The sequence below is a fragment of the Podarcis vaucheri genome, assembly GCF_965113315.1.
Source record: "Podarcis vaucheri genome assembly, chromosome: 12".
NCBI classification, from domain to species: Eukaryota; Metazoa; Chordata; class Lepidosauria; order Squamata; family Lacertidae; genus Podarcis; species Podarcis vaucheri.
The window spans coordinates 58,494,937-58,514,308 of NC_138750.1; the positions used below are offsets into that span (position 1 = coordinate 58,494,937).

A 19,372-nucleotide genomic window follows, 5' to 3' on the forward strand; every position below is an offset into this window, starting at 1 on the left:
TTACAACATCAGCCCTGTAAGGTAGGGCAGCATTATTCTAAACTGGTGGTTCTCAAAAGGTGTGGCAGGAGAGGATGGGAAGTGTGAGAAGAGTCACGGACCATCAAAGAAGCATTTAAACATTTCAATGTAGTACAGTACAGTACAGTATAGTATAGTACACACACACACACACACACAACCAAGAACAGTATCCACACTTTTCTTCCAGAGCACTGGCATTTCTCCTACAGTTCTCCACGGCATATTTTTGTGAACAGGGATTTTCCATTCTGACCAATAAGAAAGAGCAGGAAAGAGAAAGGCGGTTTCTTTGCACTGATCAGGAGATGAGAGTTAGTCTGTCTCTAATTAGACCCAATATAAATGAGATTGTCTGGCAAAAGCAAGCTAATCACACCTCTCACTGACTTTGCACACATACTTAAAGGTACATATGAAGAGGCTTGTTTATAGTTGTATTTTGGGAAATGATTCGCTTTCTTATGTACAGTAGCTGCCTTGTTTTATACTTTTGGGATGTCCCATGATGGTTTTATAGTAGTTGCGTTCTATGTCATAAATCAAGCACTGTTGGGAGTTGACTCTTTTTTTTATTATCAATAAAGAATTCACTGTGGCATGAGCACATCTTTATTCTAAAGGCATGGCCCAGAGAGAAAAAGTTAGAGAACCCCTGTTCTAAGCATATTGTACGGTTGTGGCCAAGAGAACAGGGGGAAGGGGTTGCCTAATGTCCCCTAGTGAAGCCAAACCAGAGGTGCATCAAGCCCACCATGCAATTCCTGGTTTGTGCGCCATGATACCTAGCGTTCCTTAGTTTTTTTTGGTTTTTTGCCTTACTTAAAGTTTATTTAGAACAAACACATTTTTCCAAATGACAATCTAACATGGGCAATCCAGAGGTCTTTCAGCTATCTACCCTCTGCAGAACCTATTTGGGCTTCTGTATTGTGGGCTTTCTTGGTCGCAGTGACTTCTTCAGAGGGACTTCAGAGCTGTAGTAACTCAACAGGCCAGATTGCTGTTGACCTGCAAGATGCTGCTCCTGTTGTGAGAGCACCACAATTTCCTCACAGTTAAAGCTGCTAGCTGTGTTTGTCGGACAACTGAGACCTCCAGGTATGGGGCAGTATCAGCTAACAACAACAACAGCTGTGTTTCTTGTGCCTCTGAAGGACCAGGTGTGCAGCCTGAGAGTCATTTTGGACTCACAGGTGTCCATGGAGACGCAAGTCAATTCTGTGTTGAGGGCAGCTGTCTACCAGCTCCATCTGGTACACAGGCTGACACCCTACCTGCCCGTGAACTGTCTTGCCGGAGTGAGCGTTCCTTAGTATTGAAGTCCAGGCTTCTAGAATGGGGTGGGCGGGCTGGGGACAGAGCCCAGAGCAGACCTTAGGAGAAGCTCCACGATTTGGGGCAGGTTCAGGGATGGATTCCCCTGACCTGGTACAGAGCCCAGCACAAATGCTGTCTCTTGTTGACATCCGTTGCTGCAATATTTGTCAACTCCTCTCCAAATGGTTCCATTCCAGCAGGCCATTATGGGAATTTTGTAGCTTAAGCCCAAGTGCCTGAGCTTCCTCTTTTCCTCCTCCCTCTCAATTCCCTTTTCCTTTCATGCTGTGTCTTTGACGTGGTAAACCTGATGGCAGGTACTGTCTTAACGCTGATACAGGTTACAGACGCTTCAGGTTACAAACACTTCAGGTTACAGACTCCGCTAACCCAGAAATAGTATCTCAGGTTAAGAACTGTGCTTCAGGATGAGAACAGAAATTGTGTGGCGGCAGCGGGAGGCCCCATTAGCTAAAGTGGTACCTCAGGTTAAGAACAGCTTCAGGTTGAGAACGGACCTCCAGAATGAATTAAGTTCTTAACCCGAGGTACCACTGTACTTGTAAAACTTATTCAGTGGAAGAGTGATCTTAAAATGCTAATAATAATAATAATAATAATCACAAATAGCAGTTTTCTGAGGAAGACAGAATGGTTCATTGCTAGAAGGAAACTCTCCTTTCTATATCCTCTTCGGTCTTTATTCAGCCAGCAGGAGAAACATCAATTAAACGTCCCACAAGACATCCAATGTGAATGGATAGCCTGCGTTAACAGCTCTGCCTCTGACTGTTAACAAAGGACTCAGCTACACAGCTGCGAATAAAACGTTTCAAATGTGTTGTAAAGTACAATATACAAATGTGACACACGAATGGAGACAGTGAGCGATGCAAAATTCAATGTATTTTTCAAAAAAGCATTTTCACCGCGTTTTTTTTTACATATGTGTGTAGATTCCACCCAACTATGTTTGGTCAGAGGGACTGGCTTGGTACAAACTCAGGGTGGAAAATGGGACTGATAATAGCTCGGCTTCTAAGTAGGACTGCCATAAAGACTTCCTTGTAGAACGAATAATTATGCATTGTAAAAACCATGAGTCACGATCGTTGACTGACTTCCTTCTATCTCTCCCCTCAATTTTTTTATTAAAGCATGACTTCATTGGCCTGGGTTCAGGGATGGACAAAGGGGGGTGCGGTGGGTGCGGGGCCGCCCCGGGTGTCAGGGTGGCTGAGTGGGAGGAGGCAGGCAGACTCCAGAGGCCTCGTGGTGCGCCCTGACCCTATGGGTGGCTCACCCCATCGCTATGGGCGGCTTGCCCCACCCCTGGGCACACCGCCCCAGGCGCCCAAACAGTTTCCTCCACCGCTGCCTGGGTGGCCAAGTGCCGCCATGTTGTTTCCAAAGACTCTGTTGTTTTTGTAAGCTGTGCTGATTCACAGGGTACATATGTGAGGCCTGGGGACACGGGATCGATCTTTTTACGCATTTATTTACAGCGATACCTCTGGTTAAGAACTCAATTCGTTCTGGAGGTCCGTTCTTCACTGAAACTGTTCTTAACCTGAAGCACCACTTTAGCTAATGGGGCCTCCTGCTGCTGCCGCGCAATTTCTGTTCTCATCCTGAAGTTCTTAACCCGAGGTACTACTTCCGGGTGAGCAGAGTCTGTAACCTGAAGTGTTTGTAACCCGAGGTACCACTGTATTACTAAAACATGGATCCAGATATTTTATGCTCTGGGGATGGGAAAGTTTGTGCAGGGACAATTGTGATAAGAACATAATAGGGTTGTCGTACATTTGGGTGGAAGTATGGGTGGAAGTAAGGCTGTGTACAGACAGTGGTACCTTGGGTTACAGACGCTTCAGGCTACAGACGCTTCAGGTTACAGACTCCACTAACCCAGAAATACTACCTCGGGTTAAAAACTTTACCTCAGGATGAGAACAGAAATCGTGTGGCGGCAGCAGCAAGAGGCACCATTAGCTAAAGTGGTACCTCAGGTTAAGAACAGTTTCAGGTTAAGAACAGACCTCCGGAACAAATTAAGTTCTTAACCCGAGGTACCACTGTATTAGCAACTTGCAACACAGTGTAGTTCCTCCCTCCTCCCGTTTTATGTCCCATCTGCATGGTGCTGTACAAGCAGTAGAGAAGGAGCAGGAATGTCATTGCCTGAGAGCACAGAGGAACCAGTGTACAGTGGTACCTCAGGTTACATACGCTTCAGGTTACAGACTCCGCTAACCCAGAAATATTACCTCAGGTTAAGAACTTTGCTTCAGGATGAGAACAGAAATCGTGCTCCGGTGGCGCAGCGGCAGCAGGAGGCCCCATTAGCTAAAGTGGTGCTTCAGGTTAAGAACAGTTTCAGGTTAAGAACAGACCTCCGGAATGAATTAAGTACTTAACCTGAGGTACCACTGTAAACAAAAATATGTACAAAGCCTTGGACTTTTAGTCTGGTGCATTAAAACAACTAAGGAGCCTGCTGTAGCCCATTCAAGACTAACAGATTATTATGGGATACACTTCCGTAGGCCCAAGAACACAAACACACTCCTATCTATCTTTTAGACTTCAAAATACAGACTTTAAGAGAGATACAGGACTTGTTGCAGTTGGGGCTTGGGTTGTAACAAGACAACAAACCGTATTCGCTAGGCAGCCCCATTAAACTGAGGATGCTACCAGAGTGTTGCTATTCAATCACACGCCGGCAAATTCAGGTTGTGCAGTTGAAGTGAATGAGGGGGGTGTCTTGTGCAAGAAACCCGCTTCCCCCCCCAAAAATAAGACCTTTTACAATAAGGAATGCACTGGGAGGTGTAGGATAATGCTTTGCTTTGATGCAACGCTACCCAAGTTCCCTGCGGATAAATGAGGACGAACCCTCAACAAACCACTCTGAGAGGCTTACTGAAGAGTAAATAGGATTGCCCTGCAACTTTAGGACTGGGGCACGGGTGGACGGAAGCTCGATACGTTTGGGAAACTGCCTTAAGAACACTGCATCGTGGCCTGAGCGCTCAAAGGCAACAGACCTTTTCTTTGACTGAACGCCATAGCTGAGATCTCTCGTCTTCCTCACCGTTTAGCCTGGAGAAGAGGAGGTTAAGGGGTGATATGATAGCCATGTTCAAATATATAAAAGGATGTCACATAGAGGAGGGAGAAAGGTTGTTTTCTGCTGCTCCAGAGAAGCGGACACGGAGTAATGGATCCAAACTACAAGAAAGAAGATTCCACCTAAACATTAGGAAGAACTTCCTGACAGTAAGAGCTGTTCGACAGTGGAATTTGCTGCCAAGGAGTGTTGTGGAGTCTCCTTCTTTGGAGGTCTTTAAGCAGAGGCTTGACAACCATATGTCAGGAGTGCTCTGATGGTGTTTCCTGCTTGGCAGGGGGTTGGACTCGATGGCCCTTGTGGTCTCTTCCAACTCTATGATTCTATGATTCTATGTTACATGAGCTCCAAAGGCCAGCACATAACGCAAGGAAAGAGAGAGGTGGGATAGGCAGCTCAGGAGAAGTCCACACCCTCCAACATTTCTCCGGTGAAAATAGGGACGTCCTAAGGAAACGCGGGACAATCAGAGACCGGGACGGCGTCTATAATTCTGGAAAACAGGGATACTTGGTGGGTCTGGAAAACTCATGTATGATGAGGATTAAGGAAAAGCGCGGTTTGAGGCGGTGGAAAAGAAAGCAGGAGAACTAAAATGCGGTCGTTTGGTAGCATTTCATTTTTATAACACATTCTCACCCACCCTGTTTGGGTATCCCCTCCATTCTTCCCCCCGATTCTCACGCCGTGAGATGAAAACAGAGAGAAATGGATAAGAATAAGCTACTCACAAAGGCATGGCTGAAGGCTCCCTTGCCATCCAGATCTTCCCAAGAATTTTTTTCCACAACCACCGTTTCTTCAGGAAGGCAGTGGGGAATATGAATCCCCATCAGGAAAATGTCTCGTGAAACTAACGCCCCACCAGCTGGAGAAGGAGACTTTTCAGCGAACTTTTAAACACATCCTGCCGGACTCCGCCTTTCTGACAACGAAGCTGCCACCCCCCTTCTCCACCTCTATCCCCCCCCCAAAAAAAATCCCAGTAACCCTGGGGGCATCGGCTAAGAGCAAAAGCCACGTTTTCCTTCTCAGGAGGAAAAGGAGAAGCCTTCGGAAAAAAGTTTCATGGGAGTGGACGGGAAGGTATTCCAGTCTTTGCTCTCACTGGGTCCATCCATGCGTCCTGTGCTGGAAAAAGCTGACTAAGCAGGGATTTTATAAAAGGAAAAAGGGGGAAAGGAAAGGGAAAAAAGACCCCACTCTGCAACTCTCCTTAAAATCCTTCTGGTTTAACATTGCTGTGTTTTGCTTTCCCCTTATTGGGCGAAAGTTAAGAGCGCCAGTCTAGGGCATCAGTAACGGATTTGGAGGACGGAAAGCGTGACTAATGAGAAACATCTGGGAAGCACATGGGCTGGGATCTGGAGGGGAGTCACTGGCAGGAAAGAAAGACTCCTCAAGGAAGGAGCAGGAAAGCCATTTCTGCACTTAAACACTGAGAAGCTATTGGCAACTTCCGGGGCAGGGAGGTGGCATCAACCTGTAGCCCAGAAAGCCAGTTCATAAAGTACGAATTTGTGATGCCTGAAATTCTGTGTGGGTTTGCCCCCAAATACCCACATTTCTGCAACTGGAGGAAGGCTTTTTGAAATATACTAAGAGTTGAGTAGTGATTTCATGCTCTTTATTTCAGCTCATAGGAAGAGTTATTGATTTTCCCCCAAAACCTCAGGCTTTATATACATTATTTACACAATGGGTCCCGTGTGATTGGCTAACTCTACTTCCTCCCTGGAGCCTGATTGGTCTGCTCCTGCAGGCCAATCAGGTTGTTGCATTCTAGGATCCTACCTGTTATGTACTGAGCTGAATCCTAGAACAATAGGATCCAGAATGCAGCAGTCTGATTGGTCCGCAGGAGCCACCCAATCCAGCTCCAGGTGGAAGTGAATCAGCGACCTGATTGGCCTGCAGGAGCAGCCAATCAGGCTCCTGGATGAAGTGAATCAGCAACCTGATTGGCTTACAGAAGCAGCCCAGAATTAGCCAATCTTGCGGGGCCCATTGTGTAAATAATGGGGAAAGTTTCATTCATTGCTCCTATGAGCTGAATAAAGAGCATGAAATTCACACTCAACTCCGAGTATATTTCACTACCCCGTCTATTGTTCTAGGATCCAAGCTCAGTAAATAACACTTTTTTTGTGGGCACGGTCTTACCCACTTTGCTTAGTCTGCAAATAAATTAAATGTATCAATTGGCAATGTGCTGCATTCACACCAGTCTGTGCAATTAGCGGGGAAATAATTCAATACTTTGCCCTGTGTTCAGGGATAATGTTTGAGATTTCCAAGACCTTAAAGCTGGGGAAAAGGGGTGTGAGTGTGCCTTTCAAACTCTTGGTTGGAGGCTTCTTCAATCCCAGATGTTAGTCTATTAACTGCCATCATCCTCTGACCAGAACTGATAGGAATTGGAGTCCAACATCTGGAAGTCACCATGTTATAGGAAATTGATTTATACCAGGTCAACTATCTGCCCATTTGCCCCCAATACTGCATACTCTGGCTTGCAGGAGTTCTCCAGAGTCTCAGACAGAGGTCTTTGCCATAATTTGATTCCTGACCCGTTTGCTAGGGATGAGACCTGAGACTTCTGTACACAAGTGCAAACTCTCTACCAGTGAATTACAGTCCCTCCCTCTTGAGATACTAACAGCCCAGTCCGCCGCACATCTACTCAGAAGTAAACCCAGCAGAGTTCAATGGGGTTTACTCCCTGATAAGTGCACAAGACAGCAGCCAAAAAAAACAATCTGCGGGCATTTATTATTTGTCTTTCTAAGACACCTCATTAAAAAAGTTATCTAGGCACTGCACAATAAAATGCAGCAATAAAACCAAGATGCAATAAAAAAACCCCGCAATGAACTTTTAAAACTCCAACCACCATAAAAAACCAAACACAAAATAAAAAGCAATTTTTGAAAAGCACAGTAGTGAAAACCAACTGTTAAATACAAGGGCTAAAACCCAGCAAACAGAAGCTAGCTCCCCCACTCACCAAATATCTTAAAAGCTCTGGTAAAACCACTATGTGGGCACCAAGTGAGCTTTCCTGGGGAAATTCTACATCCAGGGGGGCCACCACTGAAAAGGCCCCTCCTCTGCCATTTTTCTGAACTTCAGACCAAAAGGGCACACCGAGAACAGTCTTTGTGGACAATGCTAAGGTAAGGGTAGGGGCATATGGGAGAAGGAGAGATGTACCAAGGGCTTTTATCAGTCCTTGAACTGGACCCAGAGATGAATTGCAAGCCAGACAGAAAATGTTAAGAATAAAATTGGCGTACTATGGTTCATAAAGGCAGGGAGGACCTGGAAGTTGCCCATTAGCTGTTAGCATCTGAACAGCAGGCTGAGCAGGCAAACCAATTACCTGGTCACAGTATCCCTGCTATACTAAGAGCTCCATCTGATATGACGGCTGAGATTCTACCTGCCTGTGCACAGTCTCACCAGAGTGGTACATGCTCTGGTTATCTCCCACTTAGACTACTGCAATGCGCTCTCTGTGGGGCTGCCTTTGAAGGTGGCTCAGAATCTACAACTAATCCAAAATGAAGCAGTTAGACTAATGACTGGGAGCAACCACTGGGGCCATATAACACTGGTCCTAAGAGATCTACATTGACTCCCAGTATGTTTCCAAGCACAATTCAAAGTGTTGGTGCTGACCTTTAAAGCCCTAAATGGCCTAGGCCCAGTATACCTGAAGAAGCGTCTCCACCCACATTGTTCTGCCCAGACACTGAGGTCCAGTGCCGAGGGCCTTCTGGCGGTTCCCTCCCTGCGAGAAGTGAAGTTGCAGGGAACCAGGCAGAGGGCCTTCTCGGTGGTGGCGCCAGCCCCGTAGAAAGCCCTCCCATCAGATGTCAAGGAAACTATCTGACTTTTAGAAGACATCTGAAGGCAGCCCTGTTTAGGGAAGTTTTTAATGTTTGACTTTTCACTATGTTTTTATATTCTGTTGGAAGAGTGGCTTAGGCAACGCAGTCAAAGTGGGTGGGGTACAAATAAATGATGATGATGATGATGATATGAATTGTGTTTCATCCTAAGTTATGGCAATTGTTTCTATAATCCTCTCTCTCTATACATGCAAATGTTATACAAATCTCTTGTCCTTTCTTTGTGGGGACGCCTAAGCGGCCACTGTAAAATTGCATGCATATGTATTATGTAATTTAAGAAAGAACTAGGCTCTGGGTGCTGGTCTGATTTCCAGCAGCAAGAGAGATCTAGACATTTCCTCTGAAACCTAAAATGAGAGACTGACCAAGAGTCTACCAGAACCTCCAGGAAGTTTTGCCATCTTGCAATTTCAAGACGGACGGAAGTTTCATCCCAGGGAACAATGGGATGCGAGGGAGAAACAGGACTGGTGCAAGTTTAGAAACAAGAAAATAAATACAAAGAAGGGAGGAAGCTTCAAGGACCAAGAAGATTTTTTATTTTTTTAAAGAAAAGAATAGAGACAATAATGTTTATGTGGGGAAAGACAACGGGAGGATGTCATGCTAGACAGCTAGGAAGAGAGTAAGGGCAGATTTTATTGTTTCAACCAAGGGTTGTGATGGTGTTAGATAGGAAGATAAGAAGCCTCTGGGAGAGATCATCTGCCTTGCAGTACTGATAAAGAGATGTACAATTTGGGGTGGATGAGAATTTAATTTGCAAACCTGCCTAATTTGCAATAGAGAACCAGAATAGAGAACCAGAATACAGCCTTCCTATGAGTTTTGGGTTAAACCACAGAGCCTAGGGCTTGCCAATCAGAAGGTCGGCTGTTCGAATCCCTGCGACAGGGTGAGCTCCCGTTGCTCAGTCCCTGCTCCTGCCAACCTAGCAGTTCGAAATCACGTCAAAGTGCAAGTAGATAAATAGGTACCACTCTGGTGGGAAGGTAATCAGCATTTCCGTGCTCTGCTCTGGTTCACCAGAAGTAGCTTAGTCATGCTGGCCACATGACCCGGAAGCTGTACGTCGGCTCCCTCAGCCAATAAAGCGAGATGAGCGCTGCAACCCCAGAGTCAGCCATGACTGGACCTAATGGTCAGGGGTCCCTTTACCATTTATGAGTTTTGCAAGGGTATTCTCCAGCCAAGTGCACAAATACCGGGGTAAAGTTTGCATTAAAAAATGCATGTATTTGTGAAAACAACATGCAAAAATGCATGATTTTAGGGGCAAATGCTCTGCAGAAATGAGACAAAATTTGCATTAAAAATGTGCAACGCAGGCAAAATTCACACTACAATGCCAATTAATTTTCTAAGCCTGGAAAAGTAGCTCTGTATCTGCCAGCTGGAGACTCACTCCTGCAGCTGCTGGACTGTAGTTTGCGGCCGCAGCCCTTTATCAAGGCCATCATTGTCACCGCGGAGTCCTAAAATGGTTTTTAAACAAGATATTGTTCAGGCATAAACATGTGCTTAGGAGATGGGCACCCTCCTCCTTAAATAACTTCCTGTGTTTCCTGAACTCACCTCTTCCTGGTGGCCGCTGTCTTGGAGAGGGGGAGCACAAAAAAATCTTTAAATATAATTTCAGTAAAAAAACAGAGATGTTTTTGTTAGGTTTAATTGGAGATGAAATTCCAAAAAAAAGAGAGATGTGAATCTGTTTATGTATGCCACAACGGCCGCAAGGGTACTTCTGGCTCAGAAGTGGAAATCACAGGAGCTTCCAACATTGGAAGAACGGCGGACTAAAGATGGTGGAATACGTAGAGTTAGCAAAGTTGACAGGGTAGATCCGGAATCAGTGTGACGAACTGGAGCAAAAGGACTGGAGCAAATTTATATTATATATGAAAGAACATTGTAAACGTTTGCAGCTTTGAATTGAAATGTTTTGTAATGGGAATATAAGGAACTGATTTACATTTAATGGGGGGAAATATAAAAATAAGAGTGAAGGTAAAAAAAGTGGTTATGGAAATGCTAAGAATAAAGTAAATATGAACGGAAGTCAGAGAGGGGCAGGAGGAGGTTGATGCTCGGATAGAGTGTTTGAGTTTACTGAATTATGTATGGAAACTGTGATTATGATAAAATTGAAAATGCAATAAAAATTATTTTATATATATAAAAAAGAAAGGGAGGTCCATGGAAACATCTAGCCTTGTGTGCAGCAGCTCCATGTTATTGTGATCTACACTCCATACATTTTGGACAGCCTATTACAGGATTTAAGGATGTATCTGGTAGGTGAATATGAACGCTGTATGGGGCGTTGCAACCATGGGGTTGCAATGGAGCCTGCTGGTCTCAGTGGTCCAGTTACCTGTGAGGGACAGGTAATTCTGCTCTGCCTTCAGCCTGGTTGGAGCAATTCAATGAATGGAGTTACTATTGCAGAAATTAATATTGCACAGCTTGAACAACTGGGTGCTTAAAAATAGACTCCTTTGGGGATGAAACATTGTCCAGGCCATGGGTAGGCAAACGAAGGCCCGGGGGTCGGATCCTGCCCAATCGCCTTCTAAATCCAGTCTGCAGACGGTCCGGAAATTAGTGTGTTTTCACATGAGTAGAATGTGTCCTTTTATTTAAAATGCATCTCTGAGTTATTTGTGGGGCATAAGAATTCTTTCTTTCTTCTTCTTCTTCTTCTTCAAAATATAGTCTGGCCCCCTACAAGGTCTGAGGGACAGCACTGAGGGACAGTGCTGAAAGAATTTGGTGACCCCTGGTCCAGACCCATTAGACATTATTCTAAACTTTACTTGCAGAACTTTCTTCACAACACAGAAAAAACATAAAAGAAACATCCAAATAATTCCATAAGACATCTTGTGCTGTCCGGCATAGGCTCAGCATCTTAGAAAATGTGCAGTACTCTGAACAGACCTATAAGCAAAGGTCTTTCTCTCTTTACAGCCCCCATTAGCCTGAGGCTATGTGCTCCTTGAGTGAGCTCCATTAGGCATCCTTACTTCCACAGAGCTTGGGAACAATGACTAAAGGCATCCTTTCAAAATGGAGATTTGCAACCAAATACCTTTGTCACCTGATCTAAGGTTAAACACTCACGTGTTAGCTAGCAGAATACAGCCACAGTTAATTATCAACCCATCTAGGAGTTCAGAGACTGCTTAGTATACTCCAGTGGAATTTCCAGTGTCAAACCTTTCAGCGATACACACAGGCATTTTCCATTCTGGTGTCAATCAAACAATTATACTTAACAATTACCAGCTGTCAAAAGAGCCTGCCTTTTGGATTTCTGCCTGAGACCCCACTCTAGGCTTGCCTCCTTCCAATCAGAAGGCATACTGAGCAGTGATTCATACAGAGAAGCAGCAAATAAGTTCCATTAGAGTAAACCTGCTCTGGCATAAGCTTGAAGTCTATGTCCAGTTTTAATTCAGAATAAAAAGGGTTCCTCTGCTGTCAAAAGTTTCGGAAGCACTTATCCAAATGTCTAGGTATTCTTTGGAAAGCTTTTGGCAAAGCACAAACAATGGAGACACATAAACACCCCCCCCCTCCAGCCCTGAACAAAGGTTTATTACACTAACTAGATATGGACCACAAAAACATAGCATTTCTGGTACAGTGTTTGTGTATGAAGCAACAAAAAATAGCAAGGAAGTCATAAACACTGGCCAAATATTTGGTCTGGCAGGCAGCTAACCATGTATTTCAGGGAGAAGCTCAGAAGCTCAGATAAACACTAATTAGATACGGAAGGTTAAGCTGTCAGCAAGAGTTTAACAAGAGAAGCCTTCACCCAGCAGGACAACAGCTCTGAGAATAGAAAACCGGGTCAGATTCTCTCCTGGATATCAGATCCACCTCTTCTTAAGTATCAACACTGTGCAACTTTCCCTTTCTCCAACACCAGCTGGATTCCTCATTTTGCATGACTGACATCTGGCTACAAATCAATGCAAATTCACTGCACATAAAAAGCTGGGCAAAAGTTCCGACAAGTAGAGAAAACGACAGACTGAGCAGTTTCCTGCCAGCATAGTAGCCTATTTTAAGGCTTAAAATGTTGTGAGGTTTCTTTGAAGCTCCTTTGCTGATTAATCCCTCCTTCTTGCTTCAATTCCTTGTCTCCTCTGCCCTTTAATCTTATTCCCAGTTCATTTTTCTCAGCTAACAAGTCTACTATACACCCTTCCTTTAGAAGGTCTCTGCCCCACATTCGTCTCTGTCCGTCTCTGCCCCACGTTCCAAACAATCTCCCAGTTAACTGCCCATGTGAGATTTCCATCCCAGCCAAACTGACAACTTTCCCTTTCCTCACAGAACTTGGACTTCAAACTGCTGGGTTCCTGGAGAAACTGAGCATTCCATTCCACAATGTCAGCTCAGCCAATCAGTGTCCAGGGCTTCACTGCCACAAGCACAACACAGAACAGGCTAAGCTTTTTTCTGAGCAGCAATGCAGTAGAATCTTCCCTTGGAAACAATGCAAGGCAAAGGTAAATCATATTTTGGGGATTAGAAAAGAACTACACGCAAATGAAGTTCACAAGGGGAAGGACAGTAAGGAGAGGTCAGAGGAATAGCAAGCCTGGCTATGAACAAAGCTCAATTTAATATATTGCAAGGAATGAATGCAAGGATAATACAGAAGTGGTTACATCTTCTTAAGGCCTATGCCATTGGTAGTCCAGCTGAAGGTCACGACCATGGCTAGGTACAAGATTTGGGACACAGGTTCATATCCACAAATCTGCCCATTTTTGCCTATGCTAATTTATATGTGCAGATGCATATTTGTTGTTGCTGTTTAGTCGTTTTGTCGTGTCCGACTCTTCATGACCCCATGGACCAGAGCACGCCAGGCACTCCTGTCTTCCACTGCCTCCCGCAGTTTAGTCAAACTCATGCTGGTAGCTTCAAGAACACTGTCCAACCATCTCGTCCTCTGTCGTCCCCTTCTCCTTGTGCCCTCCATCTTTCTCAACATCAGGGTCTTTTCCAGGGAGTCTTCTCTTCTCATGAGGTGGCCAAAGTATTGGAGCCTCAGCTTCAGGACCTGTCCTTCCAGTGAGCACTCAGGGCTGATTTCCTTCAGAATGGAGAGGTTTGATCTTCTTGCAGTCCATGGGACTCTCAAGAGTCTCCTCCAGCACCATAATTCAAAAGCATCCATTCTTTGGCGATCAGCCTTCTTTATGGTCCAGCTCTCACTTCCATACTCACTACTGGGAAAACCATAGCTTGAACTATACGGACCTTTGTTGGCGAGGTGATGTCTCTGTTTTCTTTCCTTTTTCATGGGTGTAGCCAGGATTTATGTTGGGGGGGCAGAACTGAGCTATCTGCAATGTGCTTTGGTCAGTTAGTTAAGTTTTTTTAAATATATTTACTTGATTTAGGGCGGGCAGCTATGCACATGGCCTCTCTCTGCACCCCTCCATTCTACATCAAAGTTAAAATGCCATTCTGTGTCCAGAAGAGGGTGACAAAGATGGCAAGGGTCCTTCTGTCCAAGTCCAATGAGGGAAACGTTGAAGGACTTGGGTATATTTAGACTAGTGATTATGGGACGACTAAGAGGTTATCTGTGTGGGATGTAAACACAGGAGCAGTCAATGACAACATTCCTAGAGTGTACGTGTTAGAACATGGGGAGGGATGACTGTCCAGCAAGCAGGTAAACTTCCTGGGGACGGACTTCCTCCGCATGTGACCAGAGGTGGGTGTGGCCTCACCTGTGCAGGTAATGACAAAAGCACAGGGCAGGCAGCCATCTCTCTCTCTCTGCCATTTTCCTTCGATGAGGAAACATCTAAGGATGCCCTCTTGGCTCCCAGCCAAGAGAGGAGATAAGGACTATCTTGCTACAAGATAGATTCTAAATGTATGTAACCTTTTTAAGCCTGTCTGCCTTCTGGGATCATACTGTGAACAGAATGTGAGTAAACTCTTTTATACTTTTATAAAGACTGTGTTGTGTCTTGTATTTTAAGAGGGAACAAAGGGGAAATTACCAGAGTAATTATTATAGAGGTTCTAGCGAACCTGTGCACACGTTACCGTTGCGAACTTAAAGGGGAATGTCTATAAACTCTGCTGATATTTTGGGAACTTGTTAGCACAAGTTGGATAAGGATATAATTAGTCAATATATCCTCTCCTGCACCCCAGAACATTCCCACAATCTGGTTGTTCTCTCTGAATAGGGCTTTCACAAAGATGGTGGAGCAAAACTGTTCCCTCTCTGCTCCAGGACCCAAACTGATGGGTTCAGATTATAATACAACCCAGGTGGTTAAGAAAGCCCAAGAGAAATGATGTCAATCAACATTTGATGATCTCCTTCTACTGGTCCACAATAAAAAGTGTCCTTTCATACTGCATGACGGTGTGGTATGCTGGTTTGACATCAACTGATAGGACGTGCCTACAGAGGGTGGTGAATACAGCACAAGATATTATGGGCTGTCCCATGAATCCGCCGAATGACATGGCGGAAGAACGTTGCCTCAGGAGAGAGAGGAAAATTCTCAGGGATGATTCACACACTGGCCAGCACTTTCTTGATCTCCTGCCCTCGGGCAGAAGATATAGAAGCATAATTAGTCACACCAACAGGGTAAAGAACAGCTTCTATCCATGGGCTGTTAGGCTGCTGAATGAAAAGATAACAACAGGGCAACAGACTTTCAGGTTTGGTGTGTGTGTGTCAGTAAACAAGGGGAATTAAGACTAAGAGAGCTGCGTGGTGGGGTGTGCTCGTGTAATCTCACTGCATACAAGTTGTACAAGTGACAATAAAGTATTTCAATTTTAATTTATAAGAAAGGGGGTGGACTTTGAGTAAATATTATTAGGCCAGTATTAGCCATTTGACAGACTGACTCTTCTTCCTTTGAGGCTTTTAAGCAGAGGCTGAATAGCCACCTATCGTGGGTGCTGTAGCAAGGAGACTGGACTTAAGGTCCCTGCCAGCTCTGTGATCTTTCTCTCTCACATGGCTCCAGTTCACCCCAACTCCACCCCTTGTGTTTCAGGGTCCCCCTCCTGCCGGCTCACATGACTCCATGTTTTGCACTCTGCTATCAAACTCAAGTACAAAGAAATCTTTTATGACGCCGGCCTTGGCTCTCCGTGATTTATTTGCGGCTAGGTTTTTCCCTTCTCTGAGCGATCTGGGCTCCTTCCCAAGACAAGGACAAAATGCTCCAGCTTGTTTTCCACCCAAACATTTGCCCCCAAGGAAAGAAAGCCCCTGCCACACTTCGAGTTGTTGCATGGCAAAGCTGCTCGCTGGCAGAGCTCACACACAAGTTGTGATGGGAAAGACAGACACTGCCCTTACACAACCGCCCTCTATTTTTGAGCTGCTATTTTTGAGCGGCAACTCGGGGAGAGAAGAATAAGGTCTGCATCTCTCACAGCTGGCCAGTGGAGCTGGAAAGGGAACGATCTTCCCCATCTGTCCCACAGGCACAGGCTTTTTAAGGCATTTGGTGGAATGAACATCAACTACATCAGACGGAGGACTTTCAGTTCTCTGGGGCAGATAAGAGATTTGGGTCTATCTGCAGTAATGCTTAACAGCATTTTCAGTTGCAGCCCTGGAAGGAAATACTTCCATTACAGTGATGGAAGAAATGATCAGCAGCATAAGTCTGGGACTGGGTGTAGGGCAGGCTTCCTCAACCTCGGCCCTCCAGCTGTTTTGGGACTACAACTCCCATCATCCCTGACCACTGGTCCTGCTAGCTAGGGATCATGGGAGTTGTAGGCCAAAAACATCTGGAGGGTCGAGGTTGAAGGAGCCTGGTGTAGGGGCACAGATTCTTACATGCTGAGAATCTCAGCTTTTCTCGTTTTCCTCTCTTTTCTTTAAATAAAAAATTACTGATATGAACACATACAAAATACAGTAAAAGTAATAAGTGTAACCAATTGAAATGCTTGCAGAGATAGGAAAAAAATTAAGATACAAGAGGGAGGAAAACCTCAATCCTTGCTGGCGTCTCCAGGCGGGGTTGGGAAAGGTTCACAGCCACAAACCCTGGAGAGAGAGCTGCTGCCAATCCGTGTAGACAGCATTGAACTAGACCAGTGGTCTGACTTAGGCTGCACACACATTACTGGCTTACGATGCAGCTAGTTGTTCTTTTTCCCCAATTTGGATTGAATCTGGTTTGGAGGACAATGTGTTATGTACTGAAGTTCTCACCCTGAGCCAGCAGGGGGAGACTGTAGATAGTTTTCACTCAGGTCCACATATGCAAATAAGGAATTGAAAGTGACGTTCAGTGATTGGATAGTTACAGAAAGTTGTTACTGTTGCGTTGTAGTGGAGCCCTATATAAGCAGGCTGGCTGAACCCTTCAATTCAGTTCAGTTCTGTTCTGGCCTGTGAATAAACAAGAGCTGTCTGAAGAATCGCTGTGTCGTCTGATATTTTCACCCAATGCATCAAAATGCAGTAGAAATGATGGGATAACTACAGGATGAGCATGCGTCTCAAACCAGCAGTGGAAGCATAGTGAACGGGAGGATGCAAAAAGCCTCCAACATTTCTCCAATGAAAATAGAGGTGTCGCCTCCTACATTTCTGCAGGGACATCCCACCATACCCTCCAACATTTCTCTGGTGAAAATCGGGATGTCCTAAGGAAAAGAAGGGTGAAATATACTCGGAGTCGAGAGTGGATTTCATGCTCTTTATTCAGCTCATAGTGTTGAGGAGGAATGGAAGTTCCCCCAGAATGTCTGCTTTATATACATTATTTACACAGTGGGCCCCACATGATTGGCTAATTCCAGGATTCTCCTGTAGGCCAATCAGGTTGCGGATTCTCTTCCACCTGGAGCTGGACTGGGTGGCTCCTGTGGACCAATCAGACTGCTGCATTCTGAATCCTATTGTTCTAGGACCAATCAGACTGCTGCATTTTGGATCCTATTCAACTCAGTACATAACAAAGGGCATTCCAGGATCAGCATTCCAGGACTGCCCCTGGAAAAACAGGGGCACTTGGAGGGTCTGGAGCATGTACAAAGTGTAAGTATCTTTCTCCCAGCTATAAAGGGACTCCTGCTGCAGGGAAGCCTCGGACCATCGGCTGGGTGAGGACTGCAGGGCCTGCTCCCTTCCAGGGCCTTCTCCAACTGGCCCAGGGGGCGTGGCCCAGGCCCTTTCTCCCGGCTATAAAGGGACTCCTGCTGCAGGGAAGCCTCGGACCATCGGCTGGACTGACTCACCACCGCCACAGCTTAAGAGGCCCCATGAGGCACCGGGACACCACTGCTGCTGCTGCACTGTGAGTTGGGAAGGCCGCTCCCTCCTCAGGCTGATCCCACCAGGCCCAGGGGGCGGGGCCCAGACTGACTCACCACCGCCACAGCTTAAGAGGCCTCATGAAGCACCGGGACACCATTGCTGCGGCTTCACCGTGGGGGTTGAGGAAGGCCGCTCCCTCCTGTAGGCACACTCCTCCAGGCCTAGGGGGCGGGGCCCACACTCGCCACCGCTACTGTTTTAAGGACACTGGTGTTGCCGCGGCAAATGTTTAAAATGTTTTTATATATTTTAAAATGTTTTATAGGGGTTTTTACTTTTTACTTTGTTGTACTACCATGAACGGTGGTTTTTATTGATGTATTTCTATTTTGTTCCATTTTATTTTGGTTTGGGTTGGCTATTGAGTGGGGTGGGGATTTGTTGTGTTGGTACAATTGTTTTGATTTGATTTGTTTTCTATTCTGTAAATGGAGGTTGGTTTGAGGCTTGGGATTGCTACCGTAGTGGGGCGAGGGAGGTATGGCGGTGGGGGCAGATGTCATAGGCGAAGGGGATCGAGATATGGATATGCTCGTACCCCTTCCAATCTGCGCCCCATCCCGAGGGACGAAGGTAGGGTGAGCAAGGATTACTCACCTCCGTCACTGGTGTTGTGCAATGCCAGGTCTATAGGCAAAAAAACCGCCACCCTGCGAGACTTCTTCATCTCGCAGGGGGTTGACCTGGCTTGTGCGACGGAGACCTGGGTGCGCGAAGGGGAAACTGTTACCTTACGAGAGATGGCGCCCCCGGGTTTCTCCGTCCTCCACCAGTCGCGGACTGTGGGCCGGGGGGGAGGGGTGGCATTATTAATCCGAGAAGACTGTTCTTTCAGGGCTCTACCATCGCCATCGATCTCCGGCATTGAATGTGTTGGCCTAGTGTGGGGCACCGAGGTGAGCTTGGCTGTCTGGCTGGTGTACCGGCCACCTAGCGCACCAGCAGCCACCCTGTCAGGTCTGTTGGAGGCGGTGGCCGGCTGGGCCTTGGAGTTCCCCAACCTATTGGTACTGGGGGACTTCAACATCCATGCTGATGCCGCTCCCTCCTCACAGGCTCTGGACCTGGTGTCTTCCATGGCGACACTAGGGCTCTCCCAGTTTGTTTCGGGCCCCACACATCAAGCAGGCCACACGCTGGATTTGATCTTTGGCGCCGGTATAGATGTGATCATGTCTCCCTCGATGAAGGTGCCATGGTCTGATCACTACGCACTGAAAGCCAGGATTGATTTTCCACCCCCACCCTGCTTAGGTGGTGAGCCGATTTGGGCTCGCCCGCGGAGGCTGATGGACCCTGATAGATTCCGTCAAGCCTTGCGGGACCTTGCTCCCCCTGGCGACTCATTGACTGAGCTTGTTGAGGGCTGGAATACCCAGCTCCTGGCAGCCATCAATGAGATCGCACCTAGGCGCCCTCTGCGACCCCGCAGAAACCGGGCTCCCTGGTTTACCGAGGAGCTTCGGAAAATGAAGCGGGACCTCAGACGGCTAGAGCGAGTGTGGCGGGGTGCCCGTGACGGAGCTTCAAGAACATCTTATAGGGTTTTTATGAAAACCTACGAGATGGCAGTGAAGGCTGCTAAGAAGTCCTACTTCTCGGCCTCCATTGCCTCCGCTAGCTCTC

General features: G+C 46.2%; 1 protein-coding gene across 4 annotated transcripts in view; it reads right to left on the minus strand.

The window, feature by feature from the left end:
* The window catches only part of GJC2 (gap junction protein gamma 2), a 73,384-nt gene that overhangs the window by 4,703 nt on the left and 49,309 nt on the right, over window positions 1-19,372 (minus strand). The window contains exon 1 of one of the 4 annotated variants that reach the window (XM_082192535.1): window positions 5,209-5,791. The exons of the other annotated variants lie outside the window; for them this stretch is intronic. The gene's annotated coding sequence lies outside the window, so the exon portion shown is untranslated. Of the gene's footprint in view, window positions 1-5,208; window positions 5,792-19,372 lie in introns of those variants that run through there. 4 annotated transcript variants of the gene reach the window in all.